Here is a 15449-nt window from a genome sequence, read left to right as displayed (position 1 = left end):
AGTATAATTTACATAGAGTAAAATTTAATCTTTCTAGGAAACAGTTCTATGAGTTTTGACAAATGCTTATATTGGTTTAACCACCACCACAGTTAAGACATTGAGCAGTCCATTGTCCCCAGATAGTCCATAGTTCCACTTTATAAACGCAAACCACTCCCTTACACATACACAGCTCCTGGAAATCACTGATTTTTTTTTCAGTTTCTATAATTTTCTCTTTCCAAAATGTCATATACAAAGAAGCATATAGTACATAGCTTTTTGGACCTGGCTTTCTCACTTTTCACCCACCATCAGTGATTCTCCACCTTGCTGTGTGTATTAATAATGTCTTCCTTTTATTTTTGTGTAGTCTTCTATTGCAAGGATATAATACAATTTGTTTAAATATTCACAAGTTGGATAACATTTGGGTTGTTCCAGTTTCTGGTGATTATGAATAAAGCACTATACACATTCATATATAGGTGTTTGTGGGAACAGAAACTTATTTCTCTTGGGTAAATGCCTGGGAGTCAGATTGCTTGTTGTATGAAAAAACTATGAAACTGCTTTTCATTTTGCATTCCCACCCGCAATGTGTGAGCATCCCAATTGCTGTAGATTCTTACCAGCATCTGACACTATCAGTTTGATGATGATGGTGATGATAACAGTAACTATTACTAGTATTTTTTGTGGCTTTAATTTGCATTTCTCTAGTGGCTAATGTTTCTGAGCAATGTTTAAGTGGCTTAAGAGACATCCTTTTACTAAACTGTATGCTCAGATATTTTGGCCATTAAAAAATATTGGGTGTTTTTATCTAAATTTCTCACTTTTGAGATCTTGCTGTTGTCATTGTTTTTGGCTGTAACTGTTTTATCAGATATGTTCTATGCAAATATTTCCTCCTAGTCTGTGGCATATTTTTCCATTTCCTTAAGAGTGTTTTTTGAAGAGCAGAAGTTTTTAATTTGAATTAAATCCAATTTATTATTTACTCTTTTCTGGATTGTACTTTTGTACAGTAGCTAAAAATTTTGCCTAACCCAAAGTGACAGAAAAGTTTTTCTATGCTTTCTTCTAGAATTTCATCATTTTAGATTCTAAATTTAGATCAAGCTCTATTTTATTCTGAATACGATTAATGTTATGGGTTGAGGTTTTTTATTTTGTTGTTTGTTTTCAATATAGAGGGATTTCCAGTTATTCTAGCATAATTTCCTGAAAATGCTGTTAATATTTTGAAACAGATGCTTTGTATCATTTCTAAGGGTTTAAATAAACTTCTTTAACAGTCCTATAAAGTACAATTGTTTCTTTGATTGGCATACCAATAAAATATAATCATGATTCTATGTCCCAGTTTTAAATGGAAGACCTGATTAAACTTCCAGATATGAGTAGAAGACTTTTAAGAAAAAAGCAAATTCTGGGGAACGGTTCATGAAGAATTAAAGAATTAAAATTTTCAGAAGTTAAACCTGAGAATTTTAGAAAGAAAGCATTATAGTAGTAAAGGCATTTGGTGACAAGTAAAAGAATGTGACTCTTTTTAACTCAAGTGGGAAGAATATATACCATAATGTATTCTCAGAAAAGTCAGGAACTTTGGGAAGTAGACTTACTAAGGAATCAAGGAAAGTTAGCCTAGCCAAGGCCCAGCTCCAGGAAAGGCCGCCTGTACCACCGCCTCTGGATGCCACCTTGTGCTACTGTCCCTCTGCCCCAGTCTCTGCTGCCCTGCTCACTTGCCCTGGTGCTGCTGAGCCCGCCAGCCCAGGCACTTCTTGCCACATCAGTAGACCCACCACATCACATCCGTTCTGCCCTGCTGCCTTGATAGCTTGCTAAGCCTGTACTTACCCCCCACATTCTCAAGATCCTCAGTCCCAGCTAGGAGTCAGTTTCCAATTGACCATGTCAGTACAGTCTCCAGCAGATACAGGTGATGGAAAGGACTATCCATATACCTGAGACAGTCATTTCCTAGGCAGGTTGATAAGGAGTCTAGGGGTCCCCAAGGAGAGAGGGGTCTGGAATTCTCAAGCAGGAAGAAAGGACAAACTTTTTTTTCTTTCTCTATATTCCTTAGGATTATATAACAATAATGTATCCTGCCTGAGGACAGTCTCTGGATTAATGACAGTCTCTGGATTAAACCTTCTGTTATCTTAAATGTAAATTATTGGAGTCTTTACAAGGATGTATCCTGCCTGAGGACAGTCTTTGGATTAAACCTTCTGGCTAATTCTGTTATCTTAAAATGTAAATTATGGGAGTAGGTCTGATGAGGTCTTTACAACCTCCAGACATTCTTTGGATTCATTGGAGAGTATATAACTTCACTGCTAACACTAGCAAGCGGGTACTCTTTCTGCCCCCTTCTAATGTCTATGTCAGAAGCTTTCTCTATCTCCTTTATACTTTAATAAAACTTTATTACACAAAAGCTCTGAGTGATCAAGCCTCGTCTCTGGCCCCAGATTGAATTCTTCTCCTCCGGGGGCCAAGAATCCCGGTGTCTTTGCGTGACTCAACAACAACCTTTCATACCATTAGTATTCATAGCCATGGTATTCCTGCTGAACATAAAAAATGTGTGGGTGATGCAAAACCAAAGCCAGAAATGTCTATCAAGATAATTTTGGCAAATGCCTTAATTTTACAAGTAAGGAAATTGTGTTTAAAAATCTTTTGTGACGCTACAAAAGGAGAAATCTTCCTTGAAATAACCTTAAATGACTAACGTGTAGCCAGTGGATCCAATTCCCATCAAGTATAACTCTGGGGAGAGACTAGTCTGGTGCTTTAACCAAAGTATTTCCAACCGATCAAACTGGCATCCAGACAGATCTGTTTTGTGGCAACCAGTGAGGTACTAAGGACTAGAGACAAACTTTTGGAGAAGAGGTATTTGGAGACATTCCTTGAGATTCAGTACTCATTCTGTGTCCATAAAAACCTGTGGGTTTGGTCTGCTAGAAGCATGCACGCATCTCTGCTACTGAGCTCAACAACCCTACATCCAGGGTAATTAGGGCCTTTAGCCAAAGTCTGAGGAAAAACATTTTCCAATATGAGCATTTTCTTGTCAGTCACATGTACCTATGAAAGGGGAATAAAAAACTGTGTCTGGGATTATAGCAGCTATTGTATGATTTAGTTTTCCTATAAGACTGTAACTCTGGGTCGTGTGTCTCATTAATTCTGATTTTTTTTTTTCCTTCTTGGGATGCGCCAATTGGTGCTGAAGGCTTCTCTGCTTCTTCCGGCAAGATTAGCATTGAAGTGTCTTAGGTAGTGGTCCTGTTATGCTAAAGACTGAATGAACATCTTTGCCTGGAGATGATTGTTTTCCTGGGAGAGATCTTAAACCATAGAAGCATTCAACTTCAAATATCAAGGAAGAAATGCATTCCAAGAAAGCCAGAATTCTACCTTCAGGAAAGTAGATTTTATTCCCATTTTGCATATGAGGTAACTGAGATCCAGAGAAGTTAAATATCTTGGCCAGTATCTCCAATAAAATAAGTTATGTAACATGGTTCTTTAACCCAGTACAATACATGTAGACAATACAACATGGCTTATATCAGTCAGAATATGTTAGGTCATACTGCAGTAACAGCCTCAAATCTCGGTGGTTTATATCAATGATCACTTTCTATTTATTTCCCACACTATCTCACTCAAACAGTAGACTGCAGGTTTACTCTGTGTCTCTATTCCCAGACCCAGATTGGGATGTGATTGAGGCACATCCATCTGTATCATTGCTAGTTTTATTGTAGAAGGACAAGAGATTGAAGAAAGACAAATTCTGTCTCTTCATGCCTCTACTAGGAAAAAACACATCACTTCTGCCCATTTCATGGCAAAAGTGACATACATGACCAAACCTGACATCAATGAGGTGGGAAATGTATAATCCATCCCAAAGATGAGTAACACATTTTGAAAAATAATACAGCTTGGTTTTTGAAGTGTGATCTATAGACAGTCGATCAACATCACCCAGGACCTTATGTGAAATGCATTTTGTCAGACCTTGCCCCAAACCTGCCTATCAGAACCTTCCTTTTAACAAGATCCCCAAGTGATTCATATTTATCAGAGAAATACTAGTCTAAACCACCACTCAGTTGCTACTGTTGCAAGCTGAACACATCAGGACTTCTCCTTTTGCCAATGTCTTGCCCTACTTCCTTCTCTAATATTTGTCATGAATTGATAGGAAGACTGGGATGCAGAAAAGGATCCCCAGATTCATTTAGAAACTCACTTTAAGCACTTTATTTAAAGTTTAGGACATGTTGTGCATGTTCTTTTTTCTTAGGATAACCAAAAGATAAATGATACAAGGCATCTGGGTAGGCTAGACAGAAATCTATCACCCCAAGCTCTGCAAAATCTCTGGGGTATGCCCAGGGTGGTTTTGCTAAATAAATGTTGCTAGGTTTCTATTTATTTCAGCAACAATGTACCAACTCCAAAGTGACTGCTGCTCTAACACTAAGGATCTACAAAGAAAAAAATAGGACATTCAGGATCGCCAACCCACGAGTTCTGTTCCTTTGCTACAGCTAAGTCATTGTTAAAAGTAAAGGCCAGACTTACAACTTTGAGGAATTCTCTGAAAATACACACAAGGCTACTGGCAAGGACTGTTGAATGAAAAGACTGTGTCTTGTTGGCCAAAAGTTCCTGTAGAGTGTCAGAAATATTATAAAAACCTGTTTCTAATATTTCATCTCTCACTAAGGAACCCACAGAAAACCAGCAGTCAACTGGGTGCTTTGGAGGCCCATCATCTCTTCATTTTTTTTCAGTTGAGGGTGGGAAGTTTCCAAGAAGAGAATGGTTTTGGTATCTAGAAAAGAGGAATTCTGGTCTTGACACCACATGACCTGAACTGGGCCCAGGAAAAGCTTCTGTTATTTGCAAAAACCTACTACATTACAAGAATTCTTTATTTTATGACAGTTTTTGATCAATTTTGCTTCTGTTTGAGATCTCCTTTGAACAAAATAATCTACAGCTCTACAAGTACAGGTTCTCCGTAAGACCTTCTCATTTTAACTATCTAAAAATCCATGATTTCCCATCAGCATGAAAGACATTATGATGATGGTTAAGATGAGGATGTTTTCCTCCACTCTGCTTAATGGAAGAAAATGTAGTCAGCTTAACAAATAGCAGTGTTGATTAATTGCAAAAGTGTGAAGACTTACTTTTTGCAGATATTTAGCTTTTATAGAAGGTGAGACCAGCATGAGAATCAAGAAATTATGTAAATAACATAAATGATATTTAAAGTATGGGCTTTAGGTTGAGTCCTAGCTTTTGTTGTTCAGTCAGTCAGTAGTGTCTGACTCTTTGCAACCCCATGGACTGAAGCACACCAGGCTTCCATGTCCTTAACCAACTCCTGGAGCCTGATCAAACTCATGTCCATTGACTAGGTGAAGCCATCCAACCATCTTATCCTTTGTCACCCTCTTCATCTCTTGACTTCTGTCTTTGCCAGCATAATGGTCTCTTCCAATGAGTCAGCTCTTCCCATCAGGTGGACAAAGTACTGGAGCTTCAGCTTCAGCATCAGTCCTTCTAATGAATATTCAGGGTTGATTTCCTTTAGGATTGATTGGTTTGATCTCCTTGCAGTTCAAGGGACTCTCAAGAGTCTTCTCTAACACTATAGTTCAAAAACATCAATTCTTCAGCGCCCAGCTTTCTTTATAGTCCAACTCTCACATCCATACATGACCACTGGAAAAACCATACCTTTCACTAGATGGACCTTTGTTGGCAAAGTAACTTCTCTGCTTTTTAATATGCTGTCTAGGTTGGTCATAACTTTTCTTCCAAGGAGCAAGAGTCTTTTAATTTCATGGCTGCAGTCACCATCTGCAGTGATTTTGGAACCCTCAAAAATAAAGTCTGTCACTATTTCCACTGTTTCCCCATCTATTTGCCATGAAGTAAGGAACCAGATGCCATGATCTTTGTTTTCTGAATGTTGAGTTTTAAGCCAACTTTTTCACTCTCTTCTTTCACTTTCATCAAGAGGCTCTTTAGTTCTCCTTCACTTTCTGCCATAAGGGTGGTGTCATCTGCATATCTGAGGTTATTGATATTCCTCCCAGCAATCTTGATTCCAGCTTGTGCTTCTTCCAGCCCAGCATTTCTCATGATGTACTCTGCGTATAAGTTAAATAAGCAGGGTGACAATATACAGCCTTGACGTACTCCTTTACCCATTTGGAACCAGTCTGTTGTTCCACGTCCAGTTCTAACAGTTGCTTCTTGACTTGCATACAGTTGAAGCCTAGCTTGAAGGATTTTGAGCATGACCTTGCTAGCATGTGAAATGAGTGCAATTGTGTGATGGTTTGAATAATCTTTGGAGAAGGAAATGGCAACCCACTCCAGTACTCTTGCCTGGAAAATCCCATGGACGGAGAAGTCTGCAGGCTACAGTCCATGGGGTCGCAAAGAGTCGGACACAACTGAGCAACTTCACTTTCACTTTCACTTGAACATTCTTTGGCATTGCCTTTCTTTGGAATTGGAATGAAAACTGATCTCTACCAGTCCTAGGCCCACTGCTGAGTTTTTCAAATTTGCTGGCATATAGAGTGCAGCACTTTAACAACATCAACTTTCAGGATTTGAAATAGCTCAGCTGAAATTCCATCACTTCCACTAGCTTTGTTCATAGTGATGCTTCCTAAGTCCCATTTGACTTCACTCTCCAGGATGTCTGGCTCTAGGTGAGTGATCACACCATCATGGTTATCCAAGTCATTAAGACCATTTTTGTATAGTTCTTCTGTGTGTTCTTGCCACCTCTTCTTAATATCTTCTACTTCTGTTTGGTCCATACAGCTTCTGTTTTTTATTGTACCCATCTTTTCATGAAATTTTCCCTTGGTGTCTCTAATTTTCTTGAAGAGATCTCTAATCTTTCCAATTCTATTGTTTACTCTATTTCATTGCATTGTTCTCTTTGGAAGACGTTCCTATCCCTTATTGCTATTCTTTGAAACTCTGCATTCAGATAGGTATATCTTTCCTTTTCTTCTTTGCCTTTGCTTCTCTTCTTTCTCAGCTATTTGTAAAGCCTCCTCAGACAAGCATTTTGCCTTTTTGCATTTCTTTTCTTGGGGATGGTTTTGATCACTGCCTCCTGTACGATGTTATAAATCTCCATTCATAGTTCTTCAGGCATACTCTCAGATCTAATCTCTTGAATCTGTTTGTCATTTCCACTGTATAAATGTAAGGATTTGATTTAGGCCATACTTGAATGTGCTAGTGGTTTTCCCTACTCTCTTGAAGTTAAGTCTGAATTTCCAATAAGAAGTTTATGTTCTGAGTGCTTCTGTTCTTATTTTTGCTGACCATATAGAGCTTCTCCATCTTTGGCTACAAATAATATAATCAATCTAATTTCAGTTTTGAGCACCTGATGTTGTCCATGTGTAGAGCTGTCTCATGTGTTTGGAACAGAGTGTTTGCTATGACTACTGTTGTCTCCTGGCAAAATTCTGTTAGCCTTTGCCCTGCTTCATTTTGTACTCCAAGGCCAAACCTGCCTGTTATTCCAGTCTTAGCTTTGATATTCACTAAATAGTGACCCTGACTAATCTCATTATGTTTTTATTCCCAATTTCATATCATGTACGATGTAAAGATAATAGTGCATAACTTATAAGGAGTACTAACTTTACTGTATGTATTAACTCTCAGCTTTCAGGATAAAGACCTTGACATTTTCAGTCAGAAGATCTCAGTTTTGTACTTGACTGCTCATATTCACTGGTTGTGAGAACTTGGGCAAATGTGTTAATTCTAGTATTGATCAATTCAATTGTTATATATACATGCACACATATATTTTCCTATATCTTACCTATATATGTATAAAACACACACACACATATGTATATATGAAAGATGATAATGCCATTTTTTAATGAAAGTAATGAAAGAGTTTTGAAAAACATATTATCAGTGTCTAGTTTGCATTAGTCACCCGTGGATAACTTGTACAGAAGGAAGAAGTGGTTACAATTAGTTTCAGAAACAATACAACCGAGCTTTGAAATTCACACCACTGGTAGATTGTTACAGTAGGAACCCCAATGCCTTCTATATCCATGCCCTTGTGTGGGCCCTTTCTATTTTGACTCTGGGATTGGCTGTGTCTTGTTTTGACCAATGCAGCTGCAGTGATCATGATGTAGTAGTAGGCTTACTCTTAGGCTTGCCATCTGAGGATGCTGCTGCTGTGTAAAGAAGCCCAGATTGCCGACTAGTGTAGCCAGCTGCCTGCATCATCCACCCACCAGACCGTGAGTGGGGTCTTCTTAGACCGCAGCGCAGGTGACCTGCCCTGCAACTGCAGCTGCAAGACTGATTCCAGGTGAGACCAGCAGAACTGTCCTGAAGAACCCAGTCCTGATTTCCAACCTACAAAATCTGAATTAAATGGTTTTTTTTTAAGTCACTAAATTTTGATAGGATCTGTTATGCAGAAATAGATAAATAATATGCAGGCAGGAAAAAAAAAAAGAGACAAAACATTCACCTACATAGTCTTCAACCTTCTGAGCATGGTTAAGCTTGTGACTGAGTTGCCTAGGGGTTTTTGCCTGTTTTCAATGGGTAAGCATCTAAGTCAAGTTAAAGCATCTCTATGTCTACAAAGTTGGCATCAACACAAAGTTCAGTGCTTTTAATTCTCTTTCCTTATTCTTAAAATGGGCTTCATGTTTGTAAATCATTTACATGCATTGTTCTATTCGATACCAACAATATCGCTGCAAAATCATCTCTTCCACTTTCTTCCTTTGCAGTGAAAACAAAATTAAGTCATAGGGAACTCTTATGGCTTCCCCAAGATAGCAAGGTTGATAAAGTTGAGAGAAATCCAAATTTTAAAAGTTATTTTCCTCAACACACTATTTATTGCATGCCTGTCCAATTAACCTATTTGGTGAGTCTTTACTGAAATTGAAAAAGAAGAGAACAGAAGTAAGTTGATCTACACAGGTATGAAGGCCAACCCCAAACCATCACAAGAAGACTTTAAGTCATGTTACATACTTCATTCAACTTTTAATCATATGCATTCATATTTTCCAGTGAATGTCTACAAAGGGATTCCTTTATTTTCTCTACATTTTAAAGCCAAATCATGTAAATTATTTATTGAGAATGGGATGTAGAATTTATATTATGATGTCCTCTATTATTTGAAGATCTCAGCATTGAAATCCACTTTTATAGATGAGAGAATGGTTGGAAAATAAGGTAAAGTCCTTACTTTCAGAGAGGTTGAAAGTACTTTTGTGAGGGCCCTAAAATATAATGGGCTTCAAATTCTGAGCAAACAAACTGGTTTACAAATATCTTTTAAAATATGCATATGGAATGCTTTCAACATTTTCAGTATAAAATATTAAAGTAGGTGTCATAAGACGTAAAGTAACCTTGATTGTGACCCCTACTCTCACCCTCTCTGAGTCTTGGTTTCTTTATGTGTAAACTGTCTATGACTACCATGGGTCATGGAGTAAGGTTATGTGTAATGTATCCAGTAGAGGACTTGTCTCATGGAAAGATCCCAATAGACAGAAACTACTTGTATTATTACTACCCACCTTGTAATGTAGATGCAGCAGATATTAAATTTCTCATTTGTCCAGAATGGGCTATTGCCCCTTTCTGTTGAGCAGAAAGAAGTGATTGATTCATTTTAGCACAGGAAACTAACGTCCTAGTTAAGACTGGAGTGCTAGCCCCTCATTTTTTATCTCCAACCATACTCTTGCCAAATCACGTGGTAGCAGTTACGTCATAGTAAAAGACAGAAATAAGACTCAATTAATATAATATTTACATATTTAATATTTATGGAGCACTTAGTCTGTGCAAAGCATTGTGCTTAGAGATGTGGAGTCTATACAAATAATTTAGTTTTGCAAGTATGTGGCCTTTAGAGACAATAAGATTTGGCTTCTGATCTTTCTTCCTCTCACAGATACCTGAATTTGAAAAAGTGAGTTAACTTCTCAAGCCTTGATATCCTCATGTTTAAAATGGGAATAATTGTATATAGAATATGTCAATCTCTGTAAAATCATAGCAAGTCTCATAAAGAACACTTGTTAATTTTATGCTTGCTATTTATTCTGATCTCAAGGAGCTTATAGTCTGTTAGGGTATATAAGACATTAACATTAAATATATAAAGAAAGATGAAATGAATGCCTATGGACAGAACAAGTGAAGTACTGTTTTGAATAGTGGCTCAGATGGTAAAGTGTCTGTCTGCAATGCAGAAGACCCGGGTTCGATCCCTGGGTTGGGAAGATCCCCTGGAGAAGGAAATGGCAGCCCACTCCAGTATTCTTGCCTGGAAAATCCCATGGATTGCAGAGCCTGGTAGGCTACCATCCATAGGGTCACAAAGAGTCGGACACAACTGAGCGATTTCACTTTTGAATGGGAGGACTTCACTGTGGGTCTGGAGGGAAAATGTAATTTAAGTTGGGCCCTATAATACAGATGGATTTGATGGATTTAAGGCATATGGAGACTTTAATAGACATTTTTGGCACAGAATTATGTTTCATATCGGACATGGGTTAGGTTTTCAAGAGTTCTTTAAAGTAATATCTGCAAGTAAAGCAAATGAGGGCAGGAGAAGAAGGGGGTGACAGAGGATGAGATAGTTGGATGGCATCACCAACATAATGATCATGAGTTTGAGCAAACTCCAGGAGATAGTAAAAGACAGGGAAGCCTGGCAAGCTGCAGTTCACGGGGTTGTAAAGAGTTGGATCTGACTTAGCGACTAAACAACTTGTAAGTAAAGAAATGCTCTGTAATTGGGTTAATGGAGATATTAGGAAGCCAATAAATTGTTCATGTTTTTCTTTAAAAAAAAAAAAAAGAGCATAAAAATTAGAAAACAAGTCTCAGTTGTCCTCTCATATTCTGTTTTCTGACCCAACTTTTTCACTGAGTGTTGACTCCAAAGCAGTATCTGTTGGCACAAACAGTAATTAGATTCTACTTTTGCCTATTAAAGTATTGTAGAATCTTAAAAGGTCATTAAAATCATCATGAATACACATGCTCAGAATTAGGCCCCGCCATCTATCACTGTGGAATCAAACATGCTCTAAGTACAGGGTGAGATTTTCCTGACTTTAGCCAATATAATTACTTTTGTTCCAGGAACCAACAGGGTGAGGCTTGGATTGCTGTTCACTCTCCAGCACAGCCCCTGCTAACAAGTGAAACTAAATTGCTTTTCTCCCCTCTATGCATCTGGGTCCATCTGTGTAGGCCAAATAGATTAGCTTCTAATATCTCAAAACAGATGTTTGCTCTTGGAATTGGTGTGTGTGTGCAACATGTTCCATGAGTTGGTGGGAATATTCTGGGCTCCAGGGTGTGTAGAGACATCATTCTGGGTGGGGTGCTCCGAATAATCAGTGTGGGTGAGAGGGATGCTGGCAAGGGTTTGTTCTCCCTTGTGCTTCCCTCAGTAGGAGAACTCCGTGGAGGAAAGTGTGCCAGGAGGCTCCGTGAGTCAAGGTCTGGTCAGGAAAAACCAAAGCCATGCCAGCTATTTTGACATAAAGTGCATAGGAAATTGAGTGGGCAGGAAAAGGCAAAATAGGAAAAGCCATGTGACAGAGTAACTGCAGGAAGAGCTTGCAGTCCTCCTCCTAAGGCTCGGGGAAGGAAGGAAAGAAATGGACCTTATTAAGATGGAGAAGACGTGCAAAAAAAAAAAAAAATGTCCGTCAAACTCTTGAAGACCTAACCCATGTCCAGTGTGAAATATCTCAGACCCTTATGATGGGAATGCTTCCTCCTGAGGCTGACACCTCAGAAACACAAGAAGTGACCCTGTAGAGCCGATGCTCAGAACAGCAACTGGCTAGTGCTGGAAACTGGAAGGAGCTGTGGTGAGCTGTTTCTGTGAGTCAAGAAAAATGAAAACTGGAGTTAACTGGCTGTCTTACATTTGCATGCCTTGGCCCCATGCCAGACCCACGGACTCAAAATCTTAGAAGTGCACAGCCCACGCATATGTATTTTTTAGCAATCTTTTCAACCACTGATTGATGTTGTCAACAAAAATGGGACTACTGTGCCCTCATCTGCTTTCCCAAAGCATTTAAAGATGTTCTAAACTGATTTACTATGTCTAAGAATTGTCTTTAGCTGTCCTGACCTTTCCAGTAATGGGTGGTGTAGGTATTTGAGCTGTCACCAGCCATAACTTTTCTCAGTGGATATCAGTTAGTTTCTAGTTCTGTCTGGATCACCTTGCCAACACTTTATTTCTAGTACTTGCATCAACCTGGTGAATGAGCCAGGGGTAACTAATTATTCATCCACTCAGTGCCTGTTATATGCCAAAAAATATACTAGGACCAGTCTTCCAACTTAGATAAAAATCTACATACCCTTGGCCTCCTTGAAATTTTCATCTGTTAGGAGTTAGCCATTTACAATGAAACACAGTCATCAATATGTAATTGCAAATCTAGATAAATCTTATGAAGAAGAATAAAATGTTATAAGAGTATTAGGTGGATTGGCTGCAAAAATGGCTCTAGTGATTCTACTCCCTCTAAGTACACAAATAGCAGCATGACTCTGCAGCTCCTGTCAATAAGAGATGAAGTCAGCTCAGTCCTTCAGAAGTCGATGTTCTGTGGGGTTGGAACCTTGTTACTGTTGGCCTCTGTGTGGATATGATCTCAAATGACTATACCCAACCAGCAACCCAAAGCTATTGGGTCTACCCCACCCAACGTGGGCAGAGTTTTCCCAGCATAGCCATCAGCCCTGTGGACAGCAGAGTTACAGTAGTTTTGGCTAGTCCACAGACACTGCAGGCCATGCAGCTACAGTGGTTCTTATGGAGAGACTCAGAGCGCAACTAACTCCCCAGAGATATGGCTAGACCGGTAGCTACAGTAGTAATCAAGGTTCTCGATCGTCTTACAGGCAGTAGCTCTCATAACCTGGAGACGGCTAGCAGGCAGCTCCTAGCAGCACCTTGGGAAGTTATGGTAGCAGTTCTTCCAGCAGTGGCTATGGTCAGCGCCAGAGTGGGATTGCTAGACCAGAGGATAAATGCATGTCTGGCATGTAAAGGAACTGCCAAAATATTCTCTGGTGTATCTGCACCATTTGACATTCCCACAGCAATGAATGGGGGTTCCAATTTTTCATATCCATGTCAACACTTGCAATTGTCTGTTTCTTTTTTATTGTAGCCAACTCAGTGAGCAGGTATCTTGCTGTGATTTTAATTTGCTTCTTACTAATGACTACAGTCAGCCTTCTGTAGCTGTGGGTCTGCCTGTTCCCATGGATTCACTCAACTTTGGACTGAAAAATCATTTTTATTTCAATGCAAAACTTGAATTTGTCTCATGCCAGCAACTATTTATATAGTATTTTCAATGATGTTTACAGCTATTTATGTGGCATGTACATTGTATTAAGTACTGTAAGTGATCTAGAGATGATTTAAAGTATACAGGAGGATGTGCATAGCTTATATACAAATATTACACCATTTTCTCTAAGGGACTTGAATATCCTTGTATTTTGGTATCTGCAAGTGCCCTGAAACCAATCCCCTCTGGATTCCAAGGGACAACTGTAATGGTACTGAACATCCTGTTGAGCTTATTTGTATATCTTTATAGATAAAGTGTCTATTCAAATTCTTTGCTCATTTTATATATGGAGTGTTTGTCTTTATTACAGTAAGTTCCCTACCTATAAATGAGTTCTATTTCATTCCCAGAGCATGTTGTAAGTCTACTTTGTTCGTAAGTCCAACAAAGTTAGCCTAGGTACCCAACTAACACAATTGCTGACATAGTACCATACCGTAATAGGTTTATAATATGTTCACATCTTTGAAAGTTTACAACTTGAAGGTTTGTATGAAGGGAACATACAAAAGATATATGTATGTATTCTGGATACAGGTCCCAAATAATTTAATTTAAATGACTTAAAATATGTTCTTTCAGACTTCAGTTCAGTTCAGTTCAGTCAGTCATGTCTGACTCTTTGCAACCCCATGAACTGCAGCATGCCAGGCCTCCTTGTCCATCACCAACTCCCGGAGTCTACCCAAACCCATGTCCATTGAGTCAGTGATGCCATCCCACTATCTCATCCTCTGTTGTCCCCTTCTGCTCCTGCCCTCAATCTTTCCCAGCATCAGGGTCTTTTCAAATGAGTCAGTTCGTCACATTAGGTGGCCAAAGTATTGGAGTTCCAGCTTCAACATCAGTCTTTCCAATGAACACCCAGGACTGATCTCCTTTAGGATGGACTGGTTGGCTCTCCTTGTAGTCCAAGTGACTCTCAAGAATCTTCTCCAACACCACAGTTCAAAAGCATCCATTCTTTGGAGCTCAGCTTTCTTTATGGCCCAACTCTCACATGACTACTGGAAAAACCATAGCCTTGACTAGATGGACCTTTGTTGACAAAGTAATGTCTCTGCTCTTTAATACGCTATATAGGTTGGTCATAACTTTCCTTCCAAGGAGTAAGCGTCTTTTAATTTCATTGCTGCAATCACCATCCGCAGTGATTTTGGAGCCCAGAAAAATAAAGTCAGGCTTTCATACTATAGATCATCTTTTCACTTTGCTGACTCTGTAGTTGCAAAGACAAAAGCTTTTAATTTTGATGAAATACACTTTATCGTATTTCGTCAGTTGTGTTTTCAGTGTTATATGTAAGAAACCATTACCTGACCTGAGCTCACCAAGTTGTATTCTTCTAACAATTTTATAGTTTTAGTTCAGTTAACTATATGATCCACCTGATATATTTTTGTGTATGATGTGAGTGAAGAGTTCAAATGCCTTCTTTTACAGGTAGATGTCCAGTTGTCTCAACACCATTCGTTGAGAAGACTATTCTTTTCTCATCAAACTTCTCACTTTGCCAAAAAATTGACTACAAATGCTAAAGTATATCTTGGAATTCTCAGTTCTACTTCATTGATCTATAGTTGACAGTGGCCTGCTCTGGGGTCAGGGGCATTGAATATATAATTCCTGGCATAAGTCCTTTTGAAGGGAATCACCATTACCTGTACCCTAGTTTGGCCACAGGGCAAACTTCAGAGAGGGAACACAGCCCCACCCATCAACAGAAATTGAATTAAAGATTCACTGAGCCCCACACATCAGAGCAAGAACCAGAATCCCCCACAGCCAGTCCATCCCATCAGGAAGCTTTCACAAGCCTCTTATCCTTATCCATCAGATGGCAGACAGACTATGAAACCCAACTACAGAAAACTAACCAAACTGATCACTTGGACCACAGCCTTGTCTAACTCAATGAAAATATGAGCCATGGCATTCAGGGCACCCAAGACGGATGGG

The sequence above is a fragment of the Bos taurus genome, chromosome 13, assembly GCF_002263795.3.
Source record: "Bos taurus isolate L1 Dominette 01449 registration number 42190680 breed Hereford chromosome 13, ARS-UCD2.0, whole genome shotgun sequence".
Classification (NCBI taxonomy): Eukaryota; Metazoa; Chordata; class Mammalia; order Artiodactyla; family Bovidae; genus Bos; species Bos taurus.
This window is presented reverse-complemented; position numbering follows the sequence as displayed.